At 34.1% G+C, this 27,929-nt stretch overlaps 1 protein-coding gene across 4 annotated transcripts in view; it reads left to right on the forward strand.

The window, feature by feature from the left end:
* The window catches only part of LOC124951857 (neuronal acetylcholine receptor subunit alpha-7-like), a 133,636-nt gene that overhangs the window by 55,076 nt on the left and 50,631 nt on the right, over positions 1 to 27,929 (forward strand). Inside the window, exon 1 of one of the 4 annotated variants that reach the window (XM_047500837.1) lies at positions 14,872 to 15,101. The exons of the other annotated variants lie outside the window; for them this stretch is intronic. The gene's annotated coding sequence lies outside the window, so the exon portion shown is untranslated. Of the gene's footprint in view, positions 1 to 14,871; positions 15,102 to 27,929 lie in introns of those variants that run through there. 4 annotated transcript variants of the gene reach the window in all.

Below are 27,929 nucleotides of genomic sequence, written 5' to 3' on the forward strand. Positions count from 1 at the left end.
TTTAATCATTACTCATCAAACTGATGAGCATCTTAAAAAATTCATTGCTTTCTATCTGCAACCACGTTTGATGAGTTTATAATTAAGGTAGGTATTCTTAATCTTTCATTTCAAATTGTTAATATAGAAAAGAGTAATGCACGTGGTCTCAACAGAAATTATTCTTCGATATCAAATGAAATTGGCGAATCTTTTATATTTAAGTTTCACGAATTTATTTTTTTTTTTCTAATATATACATATATACTTGTATTAAACTTTACATAGTTTGCTATTGCAGTTTCGTCACGTTACCTCTTTTATAGATATATTGTAATTCATCGTAGATTTGTTGCGATATGATCTATGCAGATCCGAAAGTAAAAAGCAGCTTTCGTGTAAAACCGGCCATTCGGTTAACAATAGACGTCGCATGTACCTGCTTTCGATGGAACGGTTACCGTCGACGGCAATTTTTCCGACGTTTCACGGACTAAAATCGATCAGTTGTCAGAATTTCTACATCGAGAATAACGACTACGATTGAAATACACTTGACTACAATTTTTCTTCGTTTTTTTTTTTTTTTCTTTCTTATACGGAAATAGTTCTATTCGAGTAATTTTCGGTCCGAAAGAGATTGTCAGAAATCTCTTCAAAGTCGTTATAATCGAAATTAAATTCAAATCAGTATGACATTTCTTTTACAAAAAAAAAAAAAAAAAAAAAAAAAAAAAAGAAAAAGAAGAATACAATATTTGACGTGAATGTTTGTAATATTTGAGAACCTCTATCAAAATTGTCGAGAATACATTTAAAGTAAAGCATTTGACGTAATAAAATTGAAAGATAAATATATATGGTTTTCCCCACGACGACGTAGCCTTCTGTGCGTGTTCAAGCTGTGAGCTTCAGAGATGGTATCATTAACACGGTGTCACGAACGTACGACTTTTTTTCCCCTTCGAAAGGCAGTTGAATAAAATTACAACGGATAATGAAGTCTAGTCGAGTCGAGTTGGAAACTGTAATTACACGTTACAATGAACCATACAAAATTTCCTTATAAACATTCCTTAAGATAGAAACCGTCGTCATTTTCAATTTATCGTCGAAGCGTGACGAAGTATTCTTTAGCATAATAAAAAAATAAAAAAGAAAGACAAAAAAAAGAAGAAAAAGAAGAAAAGCGTAACTTCGTTCCCTTTGAAATGTAAATGAGGATGGTCAAAGTTGCATATTTAATTCGGCTTTGACAAGTAGAAAGCGGAGTCTCAGGGGGAAAACGTGTATGTTCATTTCGTAACGTTCTCGAGAGCTTTATGCTATCTCTCTATTATGAGTACGTTTGATCAAAATGGCACTTGTATCACCGAAATCGATGCAGAGACCATGATATGGCTAATAATCGTAATTGACAATCGGGCGTTAACGGGACATCAACTATGTTTCCTGCGCATATAGCTTTCAATCATGGTAATAATTCGCGTGAATTCTTGCTCCTAGTCATTATGTAGTCGTTAAAAGTATTTTTTATTGTTTCAATTCAATAGGATGTATGTGGATATAGTTTGATGGTGTTTACTTACGCAATAATCGTATACATAAACAATTTTTTATAACATCGCGTGGCCAAATTCGATTCGACCAGGGTCGTGGTTTTAAAATAATGAACGTATATTTTTAAAAATACACGAGGTACAATCTTCTCGCATTCACGAATCATGAATGACGAGTCTTACAAGGAAGGTAGCATTAAATAAACCTGAATAAATGAGGTGTTCCTCGGTGTCTAAGCGTCGGTCGAGGAAGTATCGGATGTTGCACGCTTCCAAGCAGTCGCCAAATTCAAACCAGTCTACTGTGCTAATGCTCTTTCATTTTCACGAGCATCCATGTGTGATTAAAACGCGAAGTTTACTCTTACTCAAGATAAGCGTCGTTTAATGTGCAAGAACTCGTGCAAGAATACAGAGGACTATGAAGTCCTGCGTCTCTCGTTTCGTTATTCATATCGTTAAATTTGTTATTTCGTTAAAAACGTTCATGTGAAATTTTATTTAAATTTTATTTGGGATATATTTAAAGTTAACAACATGATTTTATCGTATTTATTAAAAGAATTTATATATTCGTTCGTTCGTTTATTTGTTTTTCGATTGCATCACGAATTAAATATCTGTGTATAACGGAAGAAGAAATCTTTTCATCATCGATCGAAGTTCTTTTAGAAAAGACGAGGAAGGATTCGATGAGAAATTAAAAACGTGCGCTCGGGTACCTATGCTTTCTTGTACGAGGAAAGGAAGAAAGGAGGACGCGTCGAGTGACGGATTATCTTCTTCTCTTCCTCATTTGCATGCATAGCTATTTCAGCAATACGCTTGCTCAACTTCCATTTGCTTCAAGGACATTCCCAAAAGCCCACGCGGATTACGAAGACCAGGCAAATGATGTGTCTGTGTATATCACCAATAACGGTTTTCGTCTAACGGGATATCTCATGGGATATATCCCGAATGGAAGGTATCTATATCGTATGCGGTTAATTAGTCGTGACGATTAAAAGCTATGGGTTACCCTGACCGAGCTAGAAAATCATGTTCTATGCGGCATTATGCGTTCCGCGAGAAATGTGGGAGATTTCCTAGCAAATGGAGATTCATTTCGAGTCTCGTTATATCAACGATCTTGCTAAGCTCTCGATAAAATCCAAGCGATTAGATACCTCGTTGTTATCCCTTCGAAATATCGTTTCCGAAAGGAACAAGGATGAATTCTCACGTAGGTAACTAAGTATGTGTGAAAAAGATGAAGATACTATTCCTCGAAGTTATTTACTCTTGGTCGTTTTCTTTTCAAAACGTTTCGATGGCAATCTCGAAATGATCGTCTACGAGAAACTACGAGTTTTTCGATCGAGGGAAATTAAGTAGCACTAAGGACTAGGGTAGGTTCCTATCGTAGGAGTGGTTTCTTCAATACGATCTTTCCCAGTAGTTTGGCGTTCTAAAAAATGTCGTAGGTAGAAGATAATTCACGTAGGCGTGGATAAGACATTTTTTTCCTTGCATGGCTTTCTTGTTTCTTAGAGTGCCGTACGGACACCTACTCGTTAATCCCTCAGGAGACTGGAAAAACATTACAAAGAAAGAACGGATGAGAGTCACGCTGAAAAAGTCTCTGGTGTGTAATTACTCCCTGAATTCTTATTACTCGACGGACGCGACCTCTTCTTCCACACTCCATCTTTTTTCTCCATTTCTCTCTTTTTTATTGTACCCTTTGCCCTCTCTCTCTCTCTCTCTCTCTCTCTCTCTCTCTCTCTCTCTGCTACTATTCTTTCTCACCTCTTCCATCCATCCCTTCCTCTCATCGTACAACTGACGCAGGCGCCTGCTTAGGTCGCGACACTGCCTCCTCGACTTGCTATGGTTCGAATATGAATACTTTGACGAGCACTCGCGCGAAAATCACAATTTCGGCAAGCTAGTATCTACGGGAGGAGTTTCTTTTTCTTTTTTTTCCTTTCTCTCTTTTCTTTTTCTTCTTATTAGGTATGTTTCCTTTTATTTTATTTTTTTATTTTTTTCCTTTTTTTAATTTTTTTTTCTCTTAAGAAATTATCACCAACGTCACATTGTGGTGGTGTTACATTGGCAATCGCTGTTGCGGAAAATCCATGCTCGTTAAAACTTTTTATTGAGAAGTAGTCCCTTTTGTTTGCCCTTATGTATCTTCGTCTGCATGCATGAAGATATTATAAATTTTTATTCAACGTGACAAATAATTGGATTAACTTTAAGAAAATTTTCCGGTCAGTACTTGCATATCAAGTGAAGATAAATATTTCATTTCGGATTTTAACCGAACGAAAAAATAGAAAATTTTTAATTATCGTAACGACGATTCGTAGAGCCAACGAGTCAAAGTTCATTTAAATCGGGATTTAAAACGTACTTTAACGTTTTAAAATCTGAATCTCAAATGTTTTTTTAACGCCGGTTGGAAATCTGCAGAACAAAATCTTTTGAGACAAGACACGATTGTTTCCTTCAAATTCAAGCGTACAGATGTTCGCTATACTCTACCTAGAGCATTATGGTATGCAGACCGTGATATTAAGTTCCAACGCTTTCAAATCTCTTTAGCATGCTAAAGAAATTAAACCTTCTTGCTGCTTCCTTCTCTTTCTCTCTCTCTCTCTCTCTCTCTCTCTCTCTCTCTCTCTTCCTATTTTTCATTTTAAGAATAATTAAAAAGTTTCTTCGACGATCAATGGGAACATCGAGGAGAAGTAGCTTGGCGAGATCGTCAAGCAGTTATAACGCGATGTAAGTGCTTAAATCGAGGATAGTGAACAACAGAGAAGCATTGGGGATAAATCTTCAGGGTGTAATTGATGTCTTGAATTCTTATTACTTGCCAGAGAAAGAGAGAATATATAAAGTGAGAAAAAGAGCAAAAGAAAAGAGATGAGTTTTACCTATAAACTAGTTGAAGCTTTCTCTCTCTCTCTCTCTCTCTCTCTTTAGTTTATTCTTTCTCTAAACCTCTCCGTTTCTCTCTCCCCCTTCTCTCTATCATCTATTTTTTCTCTAACCCTCTCCGTTTCTCTCTCACCCCCTCTCTCTATCATCTATTTTTTCTCTAATCCTTTCTGTTTCTCTCTCTCTCTCTCTCTTTCTTTCTTTTTCTCTCTTTCTATCTCTCTTCTTTACTTTTTTTCTCATGAACAAGGACAGTGATGTGCCGCCGTTGCGGTTGTAGCGTGATTAAGCGTGAGAAAAATCTGATGATGAATGGCGGAGCTTCGGTTATAACTCAGAATTTATTCTACCATTAAATCGTTCTTATTATTAGAACTTTTAATAACGAGTCCGTTTGGGTCGTGATTATTTAAACATTTATCATTTTATCGCTTCTTCTATATAATTACCTTCGACTTCTTCCTTCATTTTCTCTGTCGATGTACTTTAACGAAACTTTTCCTTTACGATTATTATTTCATCATATATTTCAAGTCCTTTCTTTCTTTCCTTTTTTGCTTAGATTATTCATAATTCTACAAGTTTTAATTGATAAAAATATTATCAGTTTTATTAATGATCGATCATTTATTTAGTATAAATAAATGATATTACTGGAATAATTTGAATTACTCGTTGCTTCGGAAAATTTGATACTCGTACTAGAACTTTTATTAATACGGTCAGTAATTACATGTCATTATAGCAATTTTTTTGGTTATTGCAATTTTATGTGGAAAATGATTAGCGAAATAAATTTAATTTTTCATGTTTCGTAGTTGATGAAACAAAGAGACAGAGAGAAGCTAGGAATTATATTAAAAATGAACAAAAGAATGTATATATAGTTTGTAAAAAAGCTTTTTTTATTAATAAAGAAAAAAGCCATTAAAAAGCAAAGAGATATGTTCAGGAGAATGTTTGAAAGGAAATGTTAATTTTGAATAATAGTTATGACTTTAAAATGTTACACCATCGGCATTTTACAAATTCCTTTGATGACATTTGTCGACTTGAAAAGCAATAAAATAATCAATATCACTTTCTCGGCCGATTTTGTCTCTTTTCAAACAATACACTTTTCAGTGTCGACCTATCGAAAACTTGAAGCACGAGTCAACCAGCGCAGCGTGAGAAATTTCATTTTACGATCATTCGCGTCAACAGCATGGAAGGATTGCTATGGTTGGTCGTTCATCGTCGTTCGGGTTTGTACAATTTTTGCTCGGACGTGGCGAATAAAATTTTCACTTTTCCCTGATCGGTCGCTCCTGTATCGACCACCACTTATCGTTCTTTCGTTATATCATTTTTCTCGTTCACGAGTGAAGCGTTATTCAATCAAAAATTTGCTTGGACCAATCTTCTACTTCTAACGACAGTTTTAATTAAAATCTCGTTTACGAAACGATATCAGGATTGAGGCTATACATGAAATCGTTTTTTTTCTTCTTTTCTTTTTCTTTTTTCTTTTTTTTTTTTTTTTTTTTTTTGAAGAAATACGTATCATCTTTGCAATATGTTCGACCAATGTGATTTTCGTATTCCCCTGATGTTGAATTTTTTTTTTCTTTTTTGTTTTTTTTTCTTATTTTTTTTTTTTTCATCTATTCCAAAGAGAAATTCTTTCTGGAATATGAAGATGGAAAGCTTCATCTATTTATCTACCTATTATATCACTAAGATTTAGAGTTCTTCGCTTATGGACTCATGCAGTGTGTACACTCGTTAGTTTCTGGGAAATAGTGGAAAGTGTCGCTGGTGTAATATATACGTGCTCGTAAAAGGGCTCACCTTTCTGTATGTTCGTCCGGTGAAATATGGAGACGGCGTCGTCGTCGTCGTCGTCGTCGTCGTCGTCGTTGTCGTCGTTGTCGTTGTTGCCGTCGACGGTGGCGGTGGTAGTGATGTCGTTGCTGATATCTGCTATGGTACATAGATTCTGTATTTTGATAGGAGCAAATGCAACGTAAATCTTTGTCACGCGTAAATATTATATATATGTAACGTTTTTCTCGTAGGTAATCTCATATTTTCTTATACTTTCACGTTGAAACATTCGTTATAATTTTCCTTTTGTAACTTTCTTGTTTTGTTTTCAACGATGAAAGTTTCGTCTCAACGAACCGTACGTATCCTACTCTTGTTCTTTGATCTTCCTCAAGTGCGTAAGAGTGGAAAAAGGAGTCGTGTCGGTGTTAAGAAAGAGAGTGCGGGGAAGAAGAGAACGCTGAATATCGAGGTAGAAACTTTTGTTTTTGCGTTTTGTCATTTCCTTTTCTATTTTTCTTTCACTGCGATACTCTTCCATTTTAGCCAGAGAAATTTCTTCCTCTTTGATTGCTCATGCATATATCTTTCCTTTATGTCCCTCTGCTTACTCGATACGTCGTTGTCCGTATCGTTCCACGCCAATCCGCCAGAGAAAATGTCAAAAGGGCGAACATCGAAGAAAGAAAGACGTTGAAGTTGATGCGCGTTTGAAGTCAGAGGTTTTGTTGCGTCTGCGCGAAAGAGGGCAATACTCTTTCTCCTTTAGAAATAGTGCCACCTACACAAATTCCCTATCTTCCTCATTTTTCTCTCGTCGAATTGCCTCCCACACGAAATGACGTAAAAACTCCGAACGGTACGACCGTAGCATTTCAAAAGGATACGTTTTTATTTCTCCCACCATTTCTGTTCATCTCCTGACACTAATCAAAACGAAACAAGTTGAATGAAAAACCGTCGTGGGATACCAACTGTTCTCTATATATGATTTCGTCATTTTCATATAGCGACGTGATAACGAGTCATATTTTTGATTTATGATTTTTATCTTTCGATATATTTAATATATAGAGTTTATATAATGTATCCTGTATATAACTAAGTTTTATCAGCGTTTTTATATTCCATTAGCGTAGATGTCCAATATTTTCATTCAATTTACGCAGACGTGCTACCGAAGAAGTTCTCAGGATAGAAAAATCTTATAGGCCACCATTTATTAGAAAATGGTTGAGCTTTTGGAAAGCTTCGTGGATTTTATAAAGAGTGATAGTTTCGTTTTTATAGAACTTCATTCTCCAATTCGTTAAAGGAAATCTTTTTACGGTGTACTGTTTCTTATGTTATCTCATAATATATATAGCTTTTAGATAAAGAGAAAAATCAGTATAATGTGGTTGGAATAGAAAGAGAAAAATAGGTAGATCGAAATAAAATGAAACAAAAATAGAAATCGTATCGACTTTCGTTGGTCATTCTACGATTTCATTTTAGTGTGTCCATTATTGGAACAAAGCCGAGATATCTTAAACGATAAAACAAAAACAGGTGTGAAAAATTGTCGCGGAAACGTATAAGAAAGAAAATGAAATTTTGCCGCAAAAGACATAGACAGCTGTGCTTTAGTTGCTTTAGAACGTGATGACGTAATCAATCTTGTAACAGATGGAAGTTTACACGATCTTCTCTTTGAACCCGGTATTGCTCTGTTTTCATCTTGCAATCTTGTTCCTTCTGAATTGACAGTCCCATAAGGGGATATCCTTTTGGTATATACGATAATGTACATGTTTACATCCTTCGAGTGTATTGCTTGTAATTAATTAACAAGACATCATGACCTTCTCATTGCTTTTATTTGAGCAGGAAGCGATGCATTAATTTTCTAGATAGAACGTTGCTTTAAAAGCAAAGATAATTCCTAAGGGATTTACTGAATCCATCGTTTTATTTTTTTACGTTATACTTGCGATTACATTTCATAATGTTTGTGTACACGTTATTACAGAAGCAGAGGATGCTATTAAGAGGCTCTTAACTTATGCTTTCGTTAAAAGCCTTAGAAGTAACGTCACTATTATAACGATGCGATTCACCGTCGTTGTAGGGGAAAAATGAAAGAAAAAGGGATAACTACGGGTATTCTGTTACAATGACGAAATGTCATTAGACGAAGATCTTTTTTTATATTATTTATTTAATTATATAAACAATAGGATGAAAAATTTCAAATATATTTACCGAATGACGTGAAAAGCGTTAAAGAAAATCAACGAAAGGGAGGATTCGTTCGTAGAGCGAAAATCGAAGAACAATTGCATGGTTCTTCTGCGGTCTTGTTTTACAAATGCAACCGGTAGGAAGAACTCAAGCGTGGAGTTTAAATTCGCTCGTCTCAGTAGGAATTACATAGCCATTCAAGTCCGCTTAAGTCGTCGTAGTCATTAATTTTATAGCGTACAAACACGATACTAGAGTGCGTTTGCGCCTTATTACCGAGCTCGACATAAACATTTGCATTTTCTTAATGCCACTATGTTGGACCATTTGCTTTAAGAAATTTTCAAATTAGCTTGAAATTTCACCCCATAATGATCCTTTTTTCTTTCGATTTCGATCAAATCGACGAGTTAAATAAATAAAATTGAAAAAAAATATAGCTTCTGGTGAAGTTCAATAAAAATTATAAATTGAAATAATGTATTTAAAAAATATAACGATACACACGTTTGTCATTAATCTAATGGTATTTCTTTCGCATTGTTTTCGTAGATTACATCAATTTTTTTCACCATTTTAATTTAATTTCTTTCTTGTCATTCGTGAGAGCATTTTCGAACGTGTATTCGATGTAAATATCAAATATATGTATATATGTTCATAAACGTGGCATTAAAATCGCATCATAGTGACATTAATTATAATTCCTTTCATACGGAAGCGCCGATATAAGCGCGGTAATACGCGCATTCGTTCATTAGACTTGGACCGTAAGCTGTACGACATTATGTTTTGTAATAACCATATAAATCAAAGAAGTTCTAATTGATCCAATTTTAATCTCTTTTCCAAACGTATAGGAATTAAGAAGAAGCAAAAAAATCTTCATTACGAAAGGAAGAAGTGAAAAAGGAAAGCTATTTATGCGTGAAAAAGTCGACTATTCTAGATAAATCGCAATCTTTGTGTTTACGCACACGTGCGTCTCTCCATTGTTCACGGTATTTTCTCTTAAGGGTCATATAACACCATTGGAAATCGTTACCCTTGGGAACCTATTGGCTAATAAAACGCATAAATAAAAAACACATGGCCACCTTTGTCTGGGCTTAGGCATTCTTAGTACAGTATCTAGATTTCGATAATATGTCAAGCCGGCCAATAAATAAATAATAAAAGTAGAAGCCTAGACGCATTAAGCCAAGGGTTGTCTGACGCCTAGCTTTGAAATATCCATTGACATCCTATAATCTACAAGAGTACTAGAACAAAGGGACACACATGGAATGTTTAAACATTCCAATGAACTATCCCCGACCAATGAGCATTTATTCTTCCCTTTCCATATTTTAAACTCCGCCCTTTACCAATCTCATTTCAGTTTTGTATGGATAGTTCTAAAGACGCCAAAAATGCAGTCAAATTACATCTTTCAGACTCACAACGTCTAAGCTCTCAAGTCTTCTTCAAAAGCAACCAGTACAACTAAAACCACACATCATACATGAGACATACAAACAATTGTAACTCATTTAATCAAATGCACGGTGAGATTTACATATCGCGCATCATTTAATATCGTGCATTTACTTTTCTATTTTTCAAGCGATCCTTTAAAAGAACGCGTGTTCTCCCATTAATTTGCGGGAACGCGGCGAACGGTATTTTGCTGACGGTCTACACCGGTATTCTAACCTAGTGCCGTCGCCCTTATTCATCGCGATCAGTGGCTCTATAGCTCGGACAACAAGGACGAGACGGGGGACATTTCCTCCGTGCGAATCGACTGTCATCGCTGGTCCGATACGAGACGCGCATTTAAAAACGCTCTCGTTAACAATTAACATTTTGTAAAATAAATAATACGATATTAAATATACGTTGGTACGATCAAAAGAAAGAAAAATTTCAAATGAATATAATAAATGAGTTTTTCTTATAGACTTTTAATTATATAATTTCATCTTTCTGCCTATTTATTTATCTCGTTAACATTTGTTCGTTAAAAAAAGATATAAGGTTTGATACGTTCGTCAAATCTTTGACAAGGTTACAATCACCTTGGGATATATTTTATTCATATTCGAAGGTGTCGCAATTTTCGAGCGTGTTTATTGAACTTGAAGGGCAGAAGGATAAGCGAACACGTAAACAGCATTCACCGATGATAGGCGACGTTGAGAACGGCTTTCCTCGAGCTTTTATCAGAAACAGACGGTATGTATCACAGACAGCGTCTCTCGAGGAGTCAAGGATATTCTCCAGAGAATAGTCTCGGAGAGAGATTGAGAATTTATCGGGAATATTCCACGAAAAATAAATTCCCTCGAGTGCATGGACAATTTATTCTTCTGGCTTTCGGCCATATCTTCTCTAATATTCTACCCTGTTCCTGAGAGTGTCCGCGTATTCTCGCGCACGCTCACCGTTCTCCTGGAATAGTAAATAATTTTAGAAGCCTGGCCATTCGAGAGAAGCTCGAGAGAACCAACCTCTTCCTTTTCCTCCCCCCCCCCCACAGTTCCCTCTCATCCACCTACGAAGATGGAAGATATAGCGGGAAAGAGTGCACGTTCGATTTCGCGCACGAACGATCGTTACCTACGTTGAGGTAAAATACGAAGACTTTCCTATCGTTTTGTATCCTTTTCCCTTTCGACCTGTAATTCTTTCTTTTTTTTCCTCTTCTCTTCTTATTTCGTTCACCTACGAAACGGTCGGAATTGGTCGAGAGAAAAAAAAGCATTGAGTTTTAGATACGAATAAACTAATAAAATAATATTTTTTAGTAGATCCTTTTAGTAAAATCGTTTCTCGTTAAAATTTCGAAAGATGATTCTCTTTAAGAAAAACGTTCCGAACGTTTTCGATAAATTTTCTCAATACTTTTGATCTCGATATGGAACAACGCTTTCGGTGACGTCGTATGCACATAGATCAACGTTAGTAGCGAAATAAATCTCAAGTGCAACGCGGCAATCTCATGTTCCGCATACCACAGCGGCTCCACATACTCGTTCCTGGATCTGGACATTCTCGCGAATACTTTGCGCCTACTTCGTAAAGACTTCACCAAATTCCAAACTTGGTTTCTCTTCTAAGCGTTGCCAAACGAAATGTGTTGCCGCCCAACCAGGTTGAAATACTTTATCACATACCGTACGATACTTGAAGATGACGTATGTACAAAGATATATATATATATATATATATATATATATATATATATATATATATAAGACATACGTAAAAGAAAGTCCTATTTTTATTTTCCTTTTATTTTTAGATAATATTTTAGAGAAAATTGATCATACGTCTCTGGTTATTGTATTCGTCTTATTCTAACTCATTTTTCTTTTCTATAATTTTCTCTCTTTCTTTCTCTCTCTTTCTCTCTCTCTCTCTCTTTTTCTCCCCTTTTTCTCCTTCTTTTCCTTTCGAATATATAAAAGCTTTTTGAGAATCCAAAGGACAATGGAATTGGCCTGAAGAAATGAAGAAGATTGAATCTCAGTAATCGACATAGAGCTCACGGTTAGGTAAAAGTAACTGGAAAACCGGTGAAAGCACGTATACATATATACGTGTACCTTTATATCTACGTAGAAGCGCGTAAGAGAGAACGGATACAATGAAAGTTTCAATAAGCCTCTCGAATCCCATAGGAACGGTGCTACATGCTCGATGTTTCTGACCACGATCCAGGTAATTTTTCTTCCGCGACGGACAACGTTGTTTTCTCCAATTTAATTTTGAGTCGGTTGAAATCGTTGCTCCTGTAGGATGCAGTAGCCGATGAAAGTACGTATCGAACGTTACTGTTTTTCGTCATTAACGCTTACAGCGTTCATTTCGGAGCTATGACATTTTTTATCATAAACATTGCAACGTTCTGTCGCAGAATTTGACTCTGAACATTTCCATAAGTTTGAAAGCATTTCGCGTGGATAATGGATCTGTTTTTTCTGAAATAAAAAAAAGTATTATGATTCCTTCTTATTATTTTCATATTATAAAATATACATACACACATATATATATATATATTTTTTTTTTTGTATATTTTGTCTATGATTATATGTAGTTTCTTTATATCGAAAGCAATTGAGAAACATCGTTAAAGTTTATATTTATAGCGGATACGTAGTGAAATATAAGACGTCTCGATTTCGAGGTCACGCAACGAATTTCATATAATTCACGTTACCTTTACGCCATACAAATACGATCGACCTACAACTCGCAGCTTCCTTTTATTTCATGTATTATGAGCAGAGAAAGATCTTAAGAGCATTCTGAATCGACGAATCAATCAGTACGTTCTCGCTTTCAATGTGAAATAAATAAACAGGCCATAATTATTTCAAAGAAAATCTCTTTCACCGGTATAGAGCTAATGAAAGTTGCTATAGTTTACAAAGAAGTGAGCAAACTCTTAATATATCCTTCAGGAATTTATATCTTTTGATTTCAATTATCTTTCAGAAATTTTTACATAACTCTCTAACGTATTATTAACGTTTGATTTACATGCATAATATAAAAATTTATATTTCTTGTTATTTTTTATCTTTTTAGTATAGGCATTTCCCCAAAGGATTAGTAGCGGTTAAAAATCAAGGTCACCCTTTGCAAATGAATTTCCGCAGTTTCCCAGCGAAATTGTGTGGATTCACGCTGTGCATTTTAATCTCGACAACGATTATATACCCATCTCATGGACGAGTTAGATGAAATTTTTTAATATCCGAATTTAAATATGTGGCCTAATTACGTGTGAGAAATAAGGCAGGTAATAAGATGGTAGGATGAAGTCAACGTTACGCTTGGATGCCTCTTTAAAATAAGTTTCTCGGTAAAGCTACTAATTATATTTACTGTACAAGTGATAGCAGTTTGATGATGTAAATAGTCTACAGTTAAGCCAAGTACTTGTAATATTTAGAGATATGAGTGAAAACTAAATTCAGAGAGATATAGAGAGATCAACGAAATTTGTTATATATGTGAACGTTGTTGAAACGTTGAATGTTATAACGAAAATTCTATTAGACCTACTTACATCTTACATACGTTTAAGGAAAAATATTATCTCTGCTCATAGATCTCATCGTTTCTTTTTTTCTTTTTTTTCTTTCCTTCTTTCTTTCTTTCTTTCTTTCTTTCTTTCTTTCTTTCTTCTTTTTTTTATCTTTTTATCTTTCTATCTTTTCCTTTTCTTTCTTGCTTCCTTCCTTCCTTTCACAGATTATGCTGTAAGAATCGCAAGAGCTATGTCGCGAAGAAAACTCGACGAAATTTTTGATTTATCGTCCCATTGTCTTTCCGCTTACGCCCATGAACCTTTATTTCCACTATCTCGAAGAACTTGAGAATTGAGAAGGTAGTTAGCTTACATGCCGTCACATTTTACGCGGGTGATACTTCACTTCGGTATTAAATTTTTATCTCATATTTAATTTTTGTATGGAAATTGAATTTACTTTCTAATGATGATGATAACGATAACGATGATGGTAACGATGACGATGACGATGACGATACAAAGGAATGGTACGTAAATTATTTATATTTTTCAATTCCTTTCTCAGAGTAAAAATCTACATTTGGTTTGGTAATCTTAATACATGTATTAAAATAATAATAATATTTTATTGTCATTTTGAAAGTAAATAAAACATTAACAATTTTTAATTGAAAAATCGACGAGAATTTTTTTATTTATAATTTTAGCATTACTGACGTAAGATATAATAATTAGTAGATATAACAATTATGATTAGATGTTATCAGACTCGAATTGGTTAAAAAAGAAAATATTAAATTTCCTATGCCAAAAAAAATGAGTTCATTTTTCTTTTTTTTCTTTCTTCTCTATCCTCGGAACTTTCTTCCGCATTTAGTTAGAAAAGTTCATCTTGAACTCAGGGGGCCGATGCGTTATCGTCGAAACCAAGTGCTTGCTCCTGCACGCGTGCGCGCAACTTCCTCGTTACGGGATATTACGTCGCTGACGAAGCGACCTTTTGTTTTCGGTTCGTTCTCGAGGACCATGCAAACCAAGTTTCAGAATCTCGACGGCCTCATTTCTCTCCCTTTCTGTTCATCAGTGTAATCAGCCTGGCGCATATGCGCGTCGTTCCATACACGAACACCATCATCATTGCTATTCGTGAAGAATTTAGGAAGAAAAAACTAAAGAAAAATGAATTGAGCTAACGTACGATCGATCATAAGTGTGAATTTTTAATTAACGTGTATATGAAGATTTCTTTATGTGTTTGTTTATTTTCTTGTAGGAACGAGTAAAAGAAAAGATAGCGAATTGATAAAGAGAAAGTGAGAGAGGGGGGAAAGATCGAGAAGAGAAGGAAAGAGAAGTGAAGGAGACGAAATAAATAAACGATAAGAGTTAGAGAACGATAACGTCGACAAAGTGAAAGAGAGAGCAACAGTCAAAAGTAGGCACGCGAATGTACGATTGTCCGTCTCTTTTAAACGCCTTAATTTTATTTGTATGTAGCCTATATCTGTATATTTTTGTTTCTTATTGTTTCATTTGAACTCGATTTTCTTTTCAACGTTGTTGCGTCTGAATTTGTAAGTAAAACAAAAAGATAATTATTTGTTAATTGTCTTATAACACATAAGGATATTAATAAATAAAAATAATCGATTGAGAAATATCCAAGAACAGAAAATGATTATTGTTGTTTTCTCAGAGGTGACGTAAGTGAATTATAGTAAATTTGTATTTTTACAACTAGCGTGATATACGAGTTGAAAGGGTTAATTAGGAGTTATTTAAGTCCGAATTTCTGCTTGACAGAGCCCATCTTATATATATATATATATATATATATATATATATATATATATATATATATATAATACATGTGTGTCACATATACATATGTGTTTGAGAGAAAACCCTACCGAGACTCTATTTAAACAGAAATCAAACGAGTTGGCCTTCGACTTCGAGAAATTTGTTATCCAGCAGGCAGGTACACCTTTAGCCACTTTTCAACCTCGTTGATCACAACGGACGACCTTGCAGCTGTCGCGCGTTCTGCTTTTCGACACTTTTGAATTTATACGTCGACTCGTTCGTTGTCTCTCCTCTCTCGCGAGAACTTTAAAAAGGGTGGAACCAGATCCAGTCGAATTTAATACGTACTTATTTTATATTTAACTATTTTAATAGTTAAGTATTTACTTACTTTGGTTTAGTGAAAGAATTAAAAAATTTGGAATATTTTGTTATTCTAATACGAAATATTTATAAAATGTAAGAAAAAATGTAAAACACATAAGTGACATAATTGTTTTTTCTAGTTAAAATGATACGAAAAATATTTATTTAATTCGTAATTAATATAAATAATTTCAATGTCATTTAATTTCTTCTTTTGATTTTTTTCTAATTATTTTTATTTAAATATTTTAATATGCACAGAAAAGAGTTTGAAATATCCTAAGCTGATAAATCAGATGATCTTAAAATTTTTGGAAATAATATTTGTCAGGAGACCGGATAAAGTTTTAGATGATTGGATCTAAAAAGTAATTTTTATTTAAGAAAAGTTTATTGACATGAGTCTATGCGTTAGAAGTTTGATTAAGACCGAAGAGGAACTCGTAATAGAAGTTAACGTTCGATCGGTGAAGTTCGAAGACTTTGGAAAGTTTTCTAGTATCTAAATCTGCCTGTGAAAGATCTTATCTAAGCGATAGTAACTATCTCTGATGATATGATTTACTATACGTACATACCGCCATATGCGCCCGCATATATGCGCATTAATAGGTCTACATACATACATATATGTTTCAAATTCGTATATTCGAGAAGAAGACAGAATTTTTTATGAAAGGAATAGAGGAAAATCGTTCGAATTTAGACATAATTGGAAGATCTACATCGCGAACGTAATTTTTCAGATTCACATAACTCGAATGTTCGAGTCATTGTCTTCATTGGCTTTTGTACTAATAATCATGATGCATCTTGTGTTAAAAGGAACAATTTATGGAAAATTCGTCTATTCGTACAACATCGCGGGGTCTCTTCTCGGTCATGGAAACTAATATAGTAGTCCTTTCAAGGATACGCGTTCTTTTCCATAATTCGGTAATTAATATTTCATTAGAGAAGAAAAATTCAAGATATATAGAAATTTGTCGAGTTGATCAAAGTACGGATATGTAGGACACGCGTATTCCGAATGCAAAACGTAACGTGCGAGCTCGTTGATCAATAAATGTGCGAACGCCTCGAGTTCTCTCTTTCTTTTTCTCTTTCTCGTCTTTTTCTCCCTCTTTCTCTCTCTCTCTCTCTCTCTTTCACTTTTTTTCTGGTTTTGCATCTGTTCTTTTTCTCCTATTGTGAGAGCCTTTCCTCTCGAGCTTAATTAAAGATGACAGAGAATCGATCGTAAATATTTTTGTCCTTTTATAAATTTTGTCCTTTTAAATATTTACGATCGATTCTCTGTCAAATCCTTTTAAATGACATCGTCAACGTCATTCTTTAATATCGTGACGTTTACTATTTATATAGAATGTCCTTGAAAAAAGATAAAATAAGATAAGATGAGGTAGAAGTCGAATAGAAACGATTTAGAATTATAATCGTGTCTTCCGATACATACGCAAACGTTTAAAATTAAATTAAATTATTGTTGTCACGATAAATTGAAAATATCAGTTTCACGTTCTGATAGATCTTCATTGATCTTCCGTAGAAAGTACTTTTACGTGAGCAGCTAAATTTAAAACTTTTCTTTTTTCTTTTCTCGAATATCTTCTGAAGTCATCCTCTGAAGCACACCTTACAAGTCGATGATACTTCCATAATGGATCGTTCAGTAGAAATGTGCTTCCTTCTGCGAGTTTCTCCAAAGTTATGCAAATGGTAGTTAAATCGTGTAACAGAGAGAAGGAAAAAGGGGTAAAGAAGAAAGAACGATAGGCCCCACGTGCCGTCGACACTCGAGCATATTTCATAGCTGATTTTCAAGGAGATTCCGTGCAAACGATAAGGGCACGTTTCACTTAACTCTTCAGTTCTCGCACCTCAGTAAAAGTTATTCGACCGCGTACCTTCGTGACTTTTCTTGTCGGCAAGAGGAAAAAGAATAAGAAGAAGAACGAGAAGAAGAAGAAAAAGAAGAAAAATAGGAAGAAGAATTGGAGGCCTAATGACCGATATTGTTGAAATTTTATTATTATCTTCGATACCACGCTAATATTCAATGATTTTATAAATATTTAAATATACGTGTGATATGGATTCAATGATAAAAAATTCATGAAATGTGAAACTAAGAAAATGTTAATATTTCGACAAAACTTTACAATGGTTTAGATCACATGTACATTGAACACTTCGAAGGAATTTTAAACTAGTCTAGTAAAGCGATAAATATTTGCTTATAAATTTTAATAATCCACAGTAGGTGGATACTTTCGGTTTCTCGTGGCCAATGTACAAAAACTTTTTTTCTACTCTCTTCGCTCGTCTTGTTTTTATGCAAAATAAGTTCTGCTGGCGGTTAACATAAAAAGAAAAAGAAAAAATGAAAAAAAAAGAAACAAGAAAAAATAAAAAGAACGGGGACTCGCTAACAGTTATTATCGCACTTTTAAATATTTACTTTATATGCGTGCGTTAAGCTTGTTAGAAAAAAAGGTCAGCGATGATACACCATCGTATACACTTTAAATATCGATCGCCTGTTTTTGCAAAAGAACGGATAAATAAAGAAAAATGACAAATAAGATGCTTATTCTCACCTGCGTTTAGATACTTCAATGTCAGCCACGTTTGTGTCGAGAATAGTGTTTACGGAACGTGTTTAAAGCTATCTCTGACGATTTAAGAGCATGAAGTTAATCTTCCGGAATACCCAAAAGTGCTATCTCCGTAAAATATTACGTATTCGTGATAAAAAGGAAATTCGATGAACGTACTCTTGAGATTAGATATTTTACATTTTAGGTAAATCACATGAGTTTCGTGTGGTATAACATCGAAAAGATAAAAAGGAGAAAAGAAATCTTTGGTAAAAAAAAAAAAACGAATTCACTTTTGATCGATCGAATTAATCGGATTATCATCTTCGTTTTTGCTGAAAATAATTACTTAAAAGCGGCGTACTATGTTATAGAGAGATATCGCTCGTTCGACTTGTTGCACATTTAAGCTATTTCACGTGGCATAATTTTACTTAAAACATCGGTGCGAAGGATAAAAGGCGACGACCTCGAAACGAACAATACCGTTACGCCGACTTTTACGACGCCCTAGGGAAATTGTCCTAGTAATACCATCTACGTCCTTTTGGCAAACACTCGAAAACATAAGCTAAAGATCTTTCTGTTTATTGAATACATGTAATGTCGGTCGTGTTCATGCATATATTAAAATATTAAAATAGACACGAAGCTTCGAATGATCGATCGTTGGATTTCGAGTAAGATGTTGTATTTTTTTTCTTTTTCTTTTTTTGTTTGATGCTTTAATTCTTTTAACGTATAAAAAGAATAAAGAAAATGTTTCCTACGAAATTAAATAAGGAAGGAAATAATATTATGCTATTTAAATAGGAGAAAGAAAAAACATAAACACGAAAAAGAGAAGATTGAAGAAAATACGACGAGAAATATACGATTGTTTTCATGAAAGCGTGAACGTAAGCTTTAATTAGATACGAAAAGCCGGACGGTAATTCGTAACAAGAACTTACGATCTTCCGCTAGAAAAACTTGTATTTAACGATCGAGCTTTTATCGTACGAACGTATAAGCATATTTTAAAAAGGGTTTAAATCCAAAGTCAAGCTTTGCTCGTTAAGAACAGTATAAATTTTAACACGGACAAGTACAATCGACAAAGAGAGAGAGGGAGAGAGAGAGAGAGAGAGAGAGAGAGAGAGAGGGAGAGAGAGAAAGAAAGAAAGAGAGGAAGATAAAGAAAGAAACAAGTCTGTGTATCTAATATAATATTGTACCGAATATGTGTGGGTGTGTGGGTGTATGTGTGGGTGTGTGTATGTGTATATGTGTGTGTTTGTATAGAAGTCATCATAGAATTCTTATTAATAATTGTGTTGATTTGAAGAAAATTATTTTTAGAGTGAGAGAGAACATTCTGTGTTAATTAACATTTACTCTCATGTTTGATCATTTATTAGGTGAAAAGGGAAGATAAACAAATGGAATAAGCTGACAACAATGATTTGTTAGACTGTGTGACGTTTTCTCGAAATGTTCATGTTGCCAGTGCAAGCTTGTTCTTGTTTAGTTGTAGCACACCTGATGCGAGATTTAATAGGTCGTCGATCTCGTAATTCAAGTAGCCTGAATCCCCTGTCCCTGAACTAACTTCGGCAAACGTAATTGCCAACTTGGCTGAACTAACAAAACCCGGAGTATATCAATCAACGTCGTGCTCTCTTCGATAACCACAATTTAAGATGCTATCGTTATTCCTAAAAGCAATTCAACTATCGAACCGAAACCTGAACGATATTAGAAACCGAACTATTTTCGTGGGAAATAACACTCATTTAGAAATTGCACGATTTATGATCATTCATAATCCTGATGCATTTTTCTTTTCTTGATCAAGATCACATTTTTGTTCTTTGTCTTTCGATAAAGGAAAATTCTAATGTTATTTTTGAAATGATTGATCTATGAAAATGCAATCTCGATTTTGGATTTTAACGAAAGATTCCTTGTCGATAATAGATCAAAGCTTCAAGTTATTGCTTGGTAAGAAGTGTCTGAAAATCTTTCGTTGAAGTGTCTTCGAAGGATTCCAATAATTGTCGAATTTAATCGATATCATAATATCTACGCATGCGATAACAATTCTTTTTTCTATATTTTTATATGTCACGACTTTCGTTTTTCTTTTTCTTCTTCTTTATATATGCAATTTTGAATTTTTGTATACCTAGAATTTTATTTGTCTTCATTTTCAAATAATAGCAAGTGAGTAAGTACTTAATTTTAAAATAAATTCGTTATCGCAATCGACTTAACAAGATATCGATATTATGAAATAATCATGTAAACTTTTTTTCCAAGTGTCTTTTTTTAATTTTATGTTAATATCTTTGCTTGGCCACGTTGCCAAGGAAAGAATCTTGAAGAAGGTTCGTAGACTGATACGATAGAGGAACTAGACGGCGCCAGAATTTAATAGCATAACCTCCGTTTATAGTCGCATAACTATTAACCGTTTGTGTTCCTATTTAACGTAGATATATATGTCGAGCGTACGAAAAATATGGGCCGATACTTAAAAATCTACTAGATAGGGCATTGAATTTCGAGGAAAAAGTTGTTATAAGTATAGATCTGTATATCATTCTTAAAAAAATTGTAGATCATCTTTAAAAAAAAAAAAAAAAGAAAAAATATAACAACAAAAACAACAATAACACTAAGCAGCAGGTGTACGTTTTTCGAGGCTATTAAAGGACATAATTAAATCGAAGAAATGATCACGATTGTCATTCATAACTGTCATTGATATAATCTCTCAATTCATTTGAATGGAATTAGAAATGCTATAATAGGCTTTATCGGTTTTTTTTTCTTTTCTTTTTTAATGCCACATCAATTATTCAAATCGATATGATAGATGAGTACTAATTAAGAGGGGGTAAAATAAAACGATCGAGATAATATCGATATTCTTTGAATAAATTGTTTGATCAGAGGTTTATACTTAACTATACTTTTGAATTATTCCGCTTAAATATAGAATAATAGAAGAACAAATACATTTCCCTATTAAATCGATGAAGGTAGGACAAATACTTGTGGTAAAAGCTATTGTGCTTTCCCCCCCCCCTTTGACAGTTCATTCTTACGTACTCTCTCTAGACGATAGAGCAAGCAACTTCGAGTAGCTTGGTCGACTAGTGATAAAACGCGTCGTAGGAAGTACTTTGCAATAAAGAATCGAGAGTAAGGTAAAGTGGTGTCGTTCGTCAGCTCATAATCCTGACGAGTTTAATAGCTCTCGACTGAAGAGTTACAAAGCTCAGCGTCCCGTTTAGTTTAGAGACATATGGAAATGACAATTATGGTATTCTATCGTGCAAGTAAAACATAGATCATTGAACTTATTGTTACCACGTAGGTGGGTGTGAAATCATCACACCCTGCCACGTACGATCATTTCTATTCATATCGTACTACGACGAGCATATATCTATTATTAATATATTATCATGGTTCGTTATAGTAATTGAAATCTTAGAGTTAATTTTGTTTAGTGTAAAATAATGTCTATGTAAAATATTGTATACCCGATTGAAAGACGTAAGGAATTGAATTCTATATTGGTAGATATAATACATATATATATAATATGTATACATAATGTATAATATGTATATATAATATATAATAATAATAATTATACAATATATATATATATATATATATATATATATATATATATGTTCTGTTTTTTTTTTTTGTAGAAATAAGTGAGTAATAAGGAAATTTACTATTTGAAAAATGTTAGTTGTAAAACATTAAAGTTGTTATCGATAAGAAAACGTTTATTTCAAAGAGAATTTCGTTCAAGTTTGAGAAATGTTTTCGATACGTTCTAAGGATCTCCTTTCTCTATACTTTCGTCGATCTTCTCGACCTTGTTTGACGTTTCTCGATAAAATGCGAAAGTAGTTTGTTTCGTGTCATGTGTGACGACGATCAGACACGACCTGTCATATAAGAATCATTTGTTCTTCTGTGAAGAGAAAGAATGGGTCGTGTGAAGTCAAAGTGAAACTTTTCATAGAATGCGCAAAAAGACATTGGATTAATATCCAACATTTCTTGAAAGAATTCCTATAAAATATAATATCGTTGAAAGAATCTGAAACTGAAATATGTCTTTTTTATCGATTCTTTAAATCTTTCTCGTACTCTTTTTAAGAGAATATTCAAGGTATAAGGTTTTCGTTAATATTACCGTATCGGTTAATGCAGTCGACATAATTAACCTAAAAAATGATGAATAGGTGATAGCATTGAATTCGTATATAAATTCGTTTTGAGCATAGATGTCATGTTTGTTTTTTCTGCATATATAAATGTATATATAAATTTACATAAAGCATGTAAGTCGGTTATCTCATTCGCACAAGATTTTTTAATGCGAAGAGAATAATAATGAGAGAAGAAAAAAAAATAAATAAAATGAAATTAAATAAAATTAAATAGAAATGAATTTACGAACGTTCATTAGTTCAACGCTGCAAATACGAATTGTAAATACAATACATAGATAGACACGTTGATGATGCTTTAACGGTTTGACTTTTCGATTAGTTACATTGCCATTAACAATGCACGTAGCAATTCACCTCGTAGCTATCCATGATTCACGATATAACCGCTTGTCACGAGCATTCTCGGTAATGCGTTCGTACGCTGCTAATGACTGCATTTCGCGGAATTGCAGTTTAGCCAGTTTCGTGATAATACAGTAGGAAAGAGTAGGAAAGGGCTGAAGATAAAAAAGCGACCAATGCCGTCTTTTGAATACGCGATGCGACGTTCCCCCTTTTATAACAAAATCTTTCATTTACGTAGATGGGAAAGAAAATCGAGAAAGTAGAAATAAGTTATAACGAGTTCTTTTCTTAGTTTGAAATTAATGGTTCCATCGTTGCCTTCGGCGTATCTGACAATCAGTGTGCGTATTTTCTCACGAAGAAACTCACGCCTATACTTCGTTTTTAAAGTCCTTTGAGTTAGGATGCGTTTTGTGAGTAAAGATAATACTATCCAACTACGACGAACTTGATAACACTTCTAACGATCAAACGATTCTAGTTTTAAATCCGCACGTAAATTACGCTCTTTACAACTTTTCCTTCCTGGTTGGAAATATTCACTCGTTAGAACGAGACTAGGGAGTAACTTTTTTAATCATAGCGTTTGGGAATTCTCATTTTGACAGTCTGTGTTGGATGGTTATAACATTTATTTGTTGTTTGTCTTGAAATCCTACAATAGTATATTTACATTCCCAAAGTTTCGTTGCCACTTTCGATTCATTTTTCATTTTGTGAATTGGATTGGAATAAATTAACGTTGATGAGATTGCTTACTCATGTCATCGCTAAATACGAAAACGAACAGAATATAACTAGCGAAACTAGTGCGAGGGCTTAAAAGCATTGTGAACTTAATGGTTTAAACTCAAAGTGAAGTTTTTAAAACCTGACATCTCTGCTAAAGTACTTGAAATTGTCTTTGCCTCTCCTAACAGCTTAAAATGCGCCTTCGAAGGACAAGGAGGCCTCCGTACTTCGCAGCTTCATCTCTATTAGGTAATTTTTATACTTAGATACTTATTAGAGGAAAAGTTGGAAGAAAAAAAAAAGAGAAGAAATTTTGAGACGTCTATCGACCCAAATTAAACGACAAACTTTTATCTTTATATGGCACTATGTACTTCGAGAAACTATCATTCTTACAACAGGATGAAATTCGAAAACATTAACGAACGATAGACCTATTACAGATACGTATATTATCGTTGTAATAACAAACATTATTACGATTTAATTTTTGATTTTTAACGATAATTGAATTTCAACGAGGACGATTCATTATATTAATTTGTAATCGTAAAGAATAATACAATGATTTTGTTGGATAATCAAAAGCGATAATTGTTCATATTTGTCTCGACTATTGTGTTTATTACTAATTTCAATAATGGCTGTTAAGGTGTCAAGTATAAAAATAATGTTTAATAAGGTAATTGATGGGTTTTGAAATTCGATCGGTTTACGAGAATTATCCATTCTAACCGCAGGCTCGTGACATTTTCCATGAGTACAACGTTGATCGGTTGACCCTTCGATACTGCCAACGTCGTAACTGAACACGCAAATTGGTCACGCAACGTCACGGCATTCTCGAAATGACTATAACATGTTACGGCATTACTCAGCTGTTCGATATATGTACTCACGTATGCATACCGTACTGGTCTCTTGTATTTCCGTTCTTGTTAATTCGACAAACAGTAAATTCCGGCCTATGATCAACACATTTAATAGGATTCATTTTTACGAAAAATATTTGCTGTATTTTTTATGCTCTCCAGATGAAAATACTATATATATTTCTATACATAATCTGTCCGTGTTGAATTTAACGATAACATCTCATAATTCAACATCTTATATTTTTCTCTTAAAATTAATAAAAAAATATTAAATGGCTAAATTGATATAGGTAAATCGATTTAAAATAAAAAAAAAAAAATATGATGCATAATAAATAACTTAATACAAAATAAACATGTATTATAAATGCAAATATAAATACGACAATTTACGATATAAAAAGAGTATTTTTTTTTTGAATAAAGTTCTCTCATAAAACGAGAGAGTTGGAAGTACTCTATCATTGCAACCGAGATCCATGTTATATCTATGTATATACAATACAACGACATCCGACCTCCATCGTAACAAATTTTTATTCCAGTTCTATTTTTGTAGTTCCCAAGGAAAAAGGAAGTGCTTTTGAAAACTGCATGGTATGCAGTAAAGAAACGTCCTCCGAGACGACTTTCTTATAGAAGCTATATCTTTTTGGAGTACAGTGTAAGGTAGAGAATACCTATAACCGGAATAACGGGAAGACACGTTGGTCGAAGGTGGTAGGGATTGAATCTGCGATTCATGTTCCCGTGGGACTTACAGCGGGATTCGAGTCGCAAATTCCTTGGAAAGTCGTCTTGCGGATTCACCGTGCCGAGCAGTGCCCATTGATTTGGAAATTATGAGGAATCCCCATAGAGTCGCTTTCCACTTTTCTTCATTTTCATCCCATTTCTCTCTTTCTCTCTCTCTTTCTCTTTCTCTCTCTCTCTCTCTCTCTCTTTCTCTCTCTCTCTCTCTCTCTCTCTCTCTCTCTCTCTCTCTCTCTCTTCCACTAGATTATTTCAAAGCAGCAAACTGGACCATAGTCAGGTACGTAGGTACGTGGAGTTTTCGTTGTTTTGAAGGCATCGTGAAACTCTGAACAACGTTTTCCATAATGGCATTGGGTATACGCCTGTTTGTCGTTCCGACCTAACTAAAGTAATCTTAATTAAGCGCTTTCGAAGTTAGCCGTTAGCCATTATCTGCTGAAAGGATTAGCTTTAGAAATAATAGTCTCGGTGCATTCTAAAAGCACTATTTAATCTCGTGCATATATGTTTTCTTTGTTTCTCTGTTTCTTTCTCTCTCTCTCTCTCTCTCTCTCTCTCTCTCTTTCTTTCTCTCTTTCTTTCTCTCTTTCTTTCATACCTATGGGAGTTTGATTAACTTTACTTTTAAAGTACGATGAGAACTTTCTTTCGTTGGTATATATATAAAAGAGAGATAAGAGATTATTTATAAAACTTGGATTGATACGAAGAGTTATTTTAAAGAAACTTTTAACAAATGTAAAAACTAGCGATAGCAAATAGTATTTTCTGAAACTGTTTTATATCGCGTATCTATCTCTCAAACGTTATCCGATCCTTTGACTCTTGGCCAAGTGCTTAACATCGTCGGATTCTACCTTGAGTGCGGTATCGGTGTAATCTGTATTATAGAAGTACAGACACGTGTCAAGTGAAGATAGGATGATTCACTTGCGACTATAGCCAAAGCTGTGGCCAGCGATTGAAATAGGTCGGATGGTTCGCGGTGGATGTTCGGTTTACCGTAACACGAATAGACTGGCTACCGCTTTGATTTCATAAAATCTTTGATAACGGAGTTACAAAGGACGATTTACTCCAAGATTATAGTAAATACCTTTTACTATAGTAAATACCTGGATCGTATCGAAAGCTGGACATTTTGTCTACCTGTACCTATTTTCTCTTGGACTTTCAAGATGAAAATAAATTCAGCGAAATGCACATTTTCTGCAAAGAGATGAAGTAATCCAATTAGTCTGATAAAAGGGATGCTGTAGGTATAATATGAATTATGATTTTGTAGTCGTAAACTGTGACCTAATATCCGTTCTTGTATTACCTACCAGTTTTACGAAAAAGATTATCATGACTTTGCTATGGTAAATAAGGGAAGTCGAAGGAACAGTTAGCAAGATTGCCTCCATGCCCATCGTTATTACTTTTAAACGAACAAGAAGACGCGATCTGGCAACCGTGACGCATTAGTTAACTCATCCCAAAGGCGTACTAATGAAAACTTCTAATGAGATGTTGAATTATGCGAAGAAAAGATAACATAGAATGGTGAATGCTGTTGGTTCGACTTAACCTCGACCTTTAGAACGAATTCGACCAACTATTCTTTGAGTGCAAGATCGAGGAAGGGAGTAAATGATAAGATTCAATTATCGAAAAACAGTTTATTTCACTAAGAGTGAGCAAGTGAAATAAAGAAAGAGAGGGAGAGAGAGAGAGAGAGAGAGAGATTGAGATTGAGATTGAGATTGAGATGAAGAGAAAGAAAGAAGAAAGGTTGGTCGAGATGTGAGGAATAACGAAGGATTAGAGATAGTTCTGGATTAGAAATGGACTTATTTTTGGAGAAAAAAAATAAAAATAAAAAGTAAAAGGACAATAAAGAATTTGAAACTACTATTTCTGAGATAACGATTATGAGGAAATAAGATCGAAATACGACCGGTTTCTCTAGTTGATCATCTCTAAACTAAGTGGATATGTCCGTTTCGATATGCTTTGAAGAGCGAAGCTAAAAGCTTGAGGGCGGAACAGACCGATGTTGACCAAACACTCGCGTAACCGAGTTAACTTTAAGCTCAGGTTTAAGCTTCGGCTTAAGACGAGCTTACATCGTACGCCGAAATGACACGACGGACTCTCGGTACATATTCTTGAAATTATCCAAGCAATTATTTCGTATTCTTTGAAGTATGCAATAGTTTCTGTTAATGTTAAATAAATATAATTTAAAAAGAAAAATGTTTTCTATAAATGATTTATTCATTTTACAAATTACGATCGTATGAGTGAAAAAAGTATGATGTTATTAAATCATATTTGAAATTCTTGGAACGTCTGTATATATCTGTAACGCATTATCATATAATAATAATTGTTCTTTGTGATTTTAAAAGAGTGCTAAACAATTATATAAACTAGTAAATTAATTGCTTTGAAAAAATATGGTATCGTGTGAATTGTCAAAATCTATATATCATTGACTAAAATTCACTTTTCAAGAATGACTTAATAAACGGAAACGCAGTATGGTTTGATCTTTCATATGAAACAAAAGGACAACGACGGATATGGTAATTAAATCTGTGGCGTATGTACATATGTAAGTACGTGGGCATGAGATATGTCGTTTGTATTTGTTTATATGAATAATTGGTTTGGGCGTATAGCAATAGAGA

The sequence above is a fragment of the Vespa velutina genome, chromosome 9, assembly GCF_912470025.1.
Source record: "Vespa velutina chromosome 9, iVesVel2.1, whole genome shotgun sequence".
Classification (NCBI taxonomy): Eukaryota; Metazoa; Arthropoda; class Insecta; order Hymenoptera; family Vespidae; genus Vespa; species Vespa velutina.